This window comes from Pongo pygmaeus, chromosome 1 (assembly GCF_028885625.2).
Source record: "Pongo pygmaeus isolate AG05252 chromosome 1, NHGRI_mPonPyg2-v2.0_pri, whole genome shotgun sequence".
NCBI classification, from domain to species: Eukaryota; Metazoa; Chordata; class Mammalia; order Primates; family Hominidae; genus Pongo; species Pongo pygmaeus.
Genome location: NC_072373.2, coordinates 45,499,226 through 45,507,151, shown reverse-complemented (window position 1 = coordinate 45,507,151; position 7,926 = coordinate 45,499,226). Strand labels below are relative to the sequence as shown.

Here is a 7,926-nt window from a genome sequence, read left to right as displayed (position 1 = left end):
AGGCTGGAGTGCAGTGGTGCAATCTCGGCTCACTGCAACCTCCACCTCCTGGGTTCAAGTGATTCTCCTGCCTCAGCCTCCCGAATAGCTGGGATTACAGGAGCCTGCCACCACGCCCGGCTAATTTTTGTATTTTTAGTAGAGACAGGATTTTGCCATATTGGCCAGGCTGGTCTCGAACTCCTGATCTCAGGTGATCCACCCACCTCGGCCTCCCAAATTGCTGGGATTACAGGCGTTAGCCACCGCACCTGGCTAGTATTTTGTGATTCTTAATGTAAACTATTATTTTCCTTGAAATTTATCCTTAGTAATTCTTTGAGACCTGGGTTGAAAATAAGCTCCTCCTAAGACATTTTGTATTTGTTTCTACAGGTTATTAAATTTCCACTTGAAATTTTTCTGACCATGCAGGCAGCATAAATTCAGACCAAAAACCTTTATGAGGTCTAGTATATTAGTTATTTATTACATGACAAATTACATAAAATTAGTAGCTTAAAACAAACCTCAGTTATCTTTACATAATTTTTGTAGAAAATGGGAGTAGCTTAGTTGGGTGGTTCTAGCTCAGGGTCTCACCTGAGGTTACATTAAAGATGTCAGTTGGGACTGCAGTCATCTAAAGGCTTAACTTAACTGGGGCTGGGGGTACACTTTCAAGAGGGCTCAGTCCCGGGCCTGGCAAGGTAATGCTGGTTGCTAGGAAAAGGCTTCTGGTCCTTGTCTGTCTACAGACCAGCTTGAATGTCTTCATGACATGGCAGCTGATTTCCTCCAGAGAAAGTGTTCCAACAGAGTAAAAACTAGAAGCCTCAATATTTTATATCCTAGCCCTTGGAAGGCACATCTAGTAATTTCTGCAATATTTTATTAGCTGCACAGATCAGCCCTATTCAATGTACAAGGTGAGTGTATGCAAGAAGTGAATGCTAGCAGGCAGAGGTCACTGAAACCATCTTAGATCCTGGGTACCACAGATGGCTTATTGTTGTAAATTACCCATGGAGATTTTCTCCTCATTCTGTCTAGTACTAAGGTCAAATCAGTTGTCACCCGACTTTTTTACAATAGGATTTTATTTTTTGTTTACTTTTATAGTGGGGTATATTCATTTGGATCCTAACTATAAGTAGCTATCTCCCATTAAATTCTCCACTGGGGTTGGGTGTGGTGGCTCACGCCTGTAATCCCGGCACTTTGGGAGGCCGAGGTGGGTGGATTACCTGAGCTCAGGAGTTCGAGAACAGCCTGACCAACATGGTGAAACCCCGTCTCTACTAAAAATACAAAAAAGTAGCCAGGCGTGGTGGCGGGCTCCTGTAATCCCAGCTACTCAGGAGGCTGAGGTGGGAGAATTGCTTGAATCTGGGAGGCAGAGGTTGCAGTGAGCCGAGATCAAACCATTGCACCCCAGCATGGGCAACAAGAGGGAAACTCAGTCTCAAAAAAAAAAACAAAAACAAAAGACAAACAGACAAAAAACATTCTCCACTGGGGAAGGTCCCTAGGCCTATTTCCTGAAACCCTGTAATCCATGGAAATCAAGACCTCAGAGTTGTTTAGACAACCTCAGAGTGGATGTAAGAGCATTTAGCTTCCAGAACCCCTGCTTGCAAGTCATAGTGGGAATTTGGAGATTTATGCCAGCCCATCAATACATTTAAAAATGTTATTTTTATTGAAAAAGAGTGATTACTGAGAATTTTCATTGTTTTATTTATTATTTTAGTTTTTGAGACAGGGTCTCGCTCTGTCACCCAGGCTGGAGTGCAATGGCACCATCTTGGCTCACTGCAAATTCTGCCTCCCAGGCTCAAGCGATTCTCCCACCTCAGCCTCCTGAGTAGCTGGGACTACAGACATGCCCGGTCAATGTTTGTATTTTTTGTAGAGACGGGGTTTCACCATGTTACCCAGGCTAGTCTTGAACTCCTGGCCTCAAGTGATCCTCTGGCCTCAGCCTCACAAAGGGCTGGGACTACAGGCATGAGCTACCACGCCCGGACAGAATTTTAATTATTTTAATCAGATTTGTACAAATAAATTATCTATCATATGACAGAAATAGAATTCAATTAAAATGTTTTCCTTGAATTTGCACGATTTGCACTATTATTACAGGGTCTGCTTCTCTTGTCTTGAGAAGCAGCTTGAGCACAGGAGTTTGAGACCAGACTGGGCAACATAGGGACACCCTGTCTCTACAAAAAAAAAAAAATTAAAAAATTAGCCAGGCACAGTGGCCTGTGCCTGTGGCCCCAGCTACTTGGGCAGCTGAAGTGAGAGGATCACCAGAGCCTAGCAGATCCAGGCTGCAGTGAGCCATGATGGCACCACTGCACTCCAGCCTGGGTGACAGAATGATACCTTGTCTCTAAAAACTAAATAAACAAAATAAATAAATAGATATAGTATGCTGTTTGCCCCTATTCAGCTGGAAGTACCAAGTACTTAAATGCTTTTAGAGAGACTTTCACTTCTGAACATGGAAGTTTAACAAAGACCACATTTACCCTCCCACCTTCAACAACTAAAAACACAGACAAAAGACAAGAAACAATAGATTTTCTAAAATGGACAACAGCCATGCAGAAAAATGTTGGTCCCTTTGAGTGAAAAAATGTGAAAAATGGCTCACCCAGCCTCATACCTGGAGGTGTTTTCTAGACCTCCGCACAATGAGGAGTAGCCCACATGGAGCTCAGGGTCTCCTTGAGTTGAGAAGCTACAGCTGAGAATTTGAAGAGGTGAAGGCATCTAGAATTCACAGGGCAAACTATTAGAGAGAGCTGCAGAGACCTACAAAGGGTTTCCTTTTAGTCTTCAGTTGAGTACTGATTAGCAGGTAGGTGTGAAAAAACTGACAGGGACCAAAGAAAGAAGTATTGGACAGAATCGGGCAGAATGATTATCAGAAATTACACAAGATTGAGAATAGTCCATATTCCCCATAATCAAAGTGGAGCAACTTTACAATACACAGGGCTAGGGTAGAGTATTAAGAAGGACTGTCTCAGTAGTGAAGTCAATTTCACTGCAGAATAAAGGCTGCTCTAATTTCACTTAAAAAACTAAAAACTGGCCAGGCATGATGGCTCATGCCTGTAATCCCAGCAGTTTGGGAAGCCGAGGTTGGAGGGTCACTTAAGCTTAGGAGTTCAAGACCAGCCTTGGCAATATAGTGAGATCCCATTTCATAAAAACAAACAAACAAACAAACAAAAACCTGAAAAGCAATCATTGAAATGACCAATATGTTTACAAATAATAGCATCCCAGAATGAATACAATAACATTTTAAAACTAAAAAAATTCAGCACCCATGAATATAAAATTCAGTTTGTCATCCAACAAAAAAGTATCAAGCATGCAAAAACAGCCCATAATGAGGAGAAAAATAAGTCAGTAGAAACAGACTCAGAAATGACACAAATGATTGGCATTAAACTAGCTATCATAGGCCAGGTGTGGTGGCTCACATCTGTAATCCCAATGCTTGGAGAGGCTGAGGCTGAAGAATTGCTTAAGGCCAGGAGTTCAAGACCAGCCTGGGCAACATAGCAAGACCCCATCTCTACAAAAAAAATTTTTAATTGGCCAGGCATGATGGCATGCACCTGTAATCTTAGCTGCTTACCTAAGCAGGAGGATCATGTGAGCCCAGGAGTTTGAGGCTGCAGTGAGCCATGATTACATCATTGCATTCAAGTCTGTACAACAGAGCAAGACTCTGTCCCTAAAAAATAAAATAACTATCATAAATATATTCCATGTTTTCAAGAAGAAAGGACATGTTTTCAAGAAGGAATTAAGAGCATACTGAAACACATGGAAGGTTGTTTTTTTTTTTTTTAAATCCTTATAGAACTTACAGCAATATACTGGATGGGATTTGTATTATTAGTCTACTAGAGGTGGCATAACATAATACTATGGACTGAGTGGCCTAAACAAAAGAAGTTTATATTTATTTATTTATTTTTTCTTGAGACAAGATCTCACTCTGTCATCCAGGCTGGAGTGCAGTGGTGCAATCATGGCTCATGGCAGCCTTGGCTTCCTGGGCTCCAGAGATCCTCCCATCTCAGTCTTCTGAGTATCTGGGACCACAGGCACGTGCCATCATGCCTGGCTAATTTTTGTATTTTTGGTAGAGATGGGATTTTTGCCATGCCCAAGCTGGTCTTGAACTCTTGAGCTCAAGCGATCCACCCGCCTCGGCCTCCCAAAGTGCTGGGATTATAGGCATGAGCCACTGCACCTGGCCAGAAGTTTATTTTCTCACAGTTTTGGATGTTGCAAGTCCAAGATCAAGGTGCCAGGGTTGGTTTATCATGAGACTTCTATCCTGGGCTTGTGGACAGCCGACTTCTTGCTGTGTCCTCACATGGTTGTTTATCTGGGTGCACACACACACAGCTGTCTCCTTCTCTTCTCATAAGGACATCAGTCCTATTTGATTAGGATGTGCCCTTCTGACTTCTTGCAACCTTCATAGCCTCTATAAAGATCCTTTCTCCAAATACAGTCTCATGAGGAGTTAGAGCTTCAACATAGGGACTTTGGGAGCCACAATTCAGCCTATAGCAGGATTAATAGCCGATTAGACACTACAGAAAAAAAAATGATTGCAGAATTTGAAGGCATGGGAAATATACAAAATAAAATATGCAGAAGGAAATAGATCACAGAAAAAGGTACGCAGAACATTGGTGAGATGTGTGAAAACTTCAACTGGCCTAACATGCACATAACTGGAGTCCCAGAAAAAGTGAGGGGTAGGCAGAAAAAATATTTGAAAGACTAATAGATAAAAATTTTCTAAATAGGCCAGGAATGGTGGCTCATGCCTATAATCCCAGCACTTTGGAAAGCTGAGGCAGGCAGATCACTTGAGGCCAGGAGTTTGAGACTAGCCTGGCCAACATGGCAAAACCCTGTCTCTACTAAAAATACAAAAAATTAGCTGGGTGTGGTGGCATGCAGCTGTAGTCCCAGCTACACGGGTGGCTGAGACAGGAGAATTGCTTGAACCTGGGAGGTAGAGGCTGCAGTGAGCTGAGATCACACCACTGCACTCCAGCCTGGGCGACAGAATGAGACTCTGTCTCAAAAAAAAAAAAAAATTCTAAATTGATGAAAAGTATAAATCGATGGATCTAAGAAGATCAATGAACCCCAAGCCCAAGTAACATCAACAAAAGTAGTATGCCAGTATGCCATATTCAAATTGCTTAGAACTACTTATAAGAAGAAAAATTTTAAATTTAAAATCAGCCAAAGGAAAAAAGAGATCTTATGTACAGAATATAAAAAATAGCAAAAGATTTTTGCTGCAAGTAATGCAAGCCTAGAAGAGAGTGAAGCAATATACTTAAAGTACTAGAAGACAATTGTCAACCTAGAATTCTATTCCCAGAGAAAAATTTTCAAAAACATAGGACACAAGTTTTTCAGCATTCAAAAGCTGGAGGAATTTAACCAGCACACTTGAACAATAAGAATGCTGAAAGAGGGCAGGAGGCGGGCAGTGCAGAGTGCGAGGTTGTTTTGTTCGGCTGACAGGAGGGCGCTTGGCCAGGACCTGCGGTAGGCCACTTCAGGGAGGGGCTCCACTGTGGCCACCCGGCTTGCTGCTTTCCTGGGTGCCACTCCCTCTGCTGACCCAACGCAATGTGCCAGTAGCATGGCACCGATTCCTCTTAGACTCTTGGGCACTGCTCTGAGTAGTGTCACCCTTTACACCAGAAAGCTCACGGGCACTATGAGGAAAAAACAAAACAAGAAGAAAGTGGAGGAGATGCTAGAAGTGGAGGAAGAGAAGTATGTGGTGGAAAAAGTTCTTGACTGTGGAGGGGTAAAGGGCAAAGTGGAGTAGCTCCTAAAGTGGAAGGGGTTCTCAGTGAGGACCACACATGGGAACCAGAAGAGAACCTGGATTGCCCTGACCTCATTGCTGAGTTTCTGCAGTCGTAGAAAACAACACATGAGACAGATAAATCAGAGGGAGGCAAGCGCAAAGCTGATGATTTTGAAGATAAGGTGTTGTGGGAATTAAAGGGACAGGAGAGACCAATGGGTGGCTCAGGAGGATTTACATAGGTGCTGTGGCCCAGCAGATTAACCTCTAAAGGTTGAGCCCCAAACAAAGACAGGGCTTGACTTTTATACATGCAACTGAAAGGGGTTGGCCAGCTAGTGGTACAAAACCTTCAGGGCGGCAAGCAAGCTTACAGAAGCAGAACAAAGGCAGTTTATCAAACAGAGACAGGTGTTGCAACTCAAGCATGTCTTGTGACCTTTACCATACTGCACAGATGGGAAAACAGGAACTTACAAAATCCTTACCAACTTGCAGAAATAGTTACAAAGATAGTTAGGAGAGCAGAACAAAGAATAATGGTATGGGGAGATAATTTTAAAAAGGGGAAACTGATAAGAAGAACTTGTTTTTCTCATCCCTGCTCCTGGAGCCCATTCCTTCTGGGCCCCGGCTCTGCTGATAGCACTATGAGAGCCCTGACAGAGCCTTGCTTATTGCTGGGCCTTGGAGTGAGTCAGCCTATAGAGAAAACTTGTTTTCTTCTCTCTGGTTTTTTTTTGTTTGTTTTTTTGGGTTTTTTTTGTTTGTTTTTTTGGTGTTTTTTTTTTTTTTTTTTTTTCACATCTCCTGCTTCATAGGGAGAGGAGGGCAAACCAAAGAAGAAGAAAGAAGAGTCAGAAAGGCCATGAGGCTTTGCTGGGGGTTTGGCACTGGAGCAGATTATTGGAGCTACACACTCCAGTGGAGAGCTCATGATCCCGATGAAATGGAAAAACTCTGATGAGGCTGACCTGTTTCCTGGCAAGGAAGCCAATGTCAAGTGCCCACAGGTTGTCATATCTTTCTATGAGGAAAGGCATTCCTACCCCAAGAAGGAGGATGACAAAAAAGATGACAAGAATTGACTCTCCTGAGTACCAGCCCATGTCACATCTTAATGTGGGTTTCCAGTGGGAAGAGAAGGAGTTCTACTTGTCTGGACAGCATAGAGGTGGCTTGAGAAGATGTCCTTTGAAGAGCCAGTAGTTTCTGTGCCCTGCAGCAGCCCAAGTGCTTTAAAGCCATTTCAAGCTCTAGACTTTGCACACCCATCCCAGTGGAGGGGAGGGGGATAAGTGTTTCAAGGCAACCTTTTCTTCATTTTGCTGAGAAAAGCAAAGGGCCTTCTATGAGGGACAAAACTTGCAGAGTTGGGTGTGTGGGAGAGCAAACAAAAATACTGTAGATCTTCAAAGAGCATCTTCACAACCTACAGCCTACTTCCCAATAGTGTTAACTGCATTTTTACAGCATAGCATGTATGTAGTTTTTGGCTATTACTGGTGTATTATTTGGGGAGGGAGGGATGGGGAGAGGAGGAAGGGAGATGGGTAGCATCATTTTGATTAAAATTTGGGGCTTGATAGGGGAAATGGTGAAGCAACAGAAAGAACAGACAACTAATGATTTGCTTCTATGTCTAGAATATTTTACCTTTGAAAGAAATGTCATTGGCATCATAAATAAGGACTATAATTAAAAGCTGTGAATGCCTAGGCCCAGGGTGGGTCACCAGGCAGGGGGCTGGAGTGTGAGGGTCCCGCAGCCTGTAGGACCTCATGCCACCTGGAGGGCTGAGCCTGACCCCATGAGGGTGTCCTGTCCCCTGACAGGGCCAGTGAAGTTTGGTGTGTTCCTCCACCTCACCAGAAGACCCTGAAGAATTATTTTTTATTATTGATTTTCCAGTCATTTGACTAATAGTCTCCATTTAAATAAAATTCTTGAAATGAAAAAAAAAAAAGCCATGAATGTCTGAAACCTATATAAGCCGAGGTGTTCCCTGCCTAAACCTAATGCTGTTCCCCACAATGGATAAGCTAGTTGATAAGTTACCAAAG

General features: G+C 43.0%; 1 pseudogene; it reads left to right on the top strand.

The window, feature by feature from the left end:
- The first annotated feature begins 5,767 nt into the window (after positions 1-5,767).
- On the top strand, positions 5,768-6,951 carry LOC129013935 (chromobox protein homolog 1-like; annotated as a pseudogene).
- The last annotated feature ends 975 nt before the right edge of the window (positions 6,952-7,926 follow it).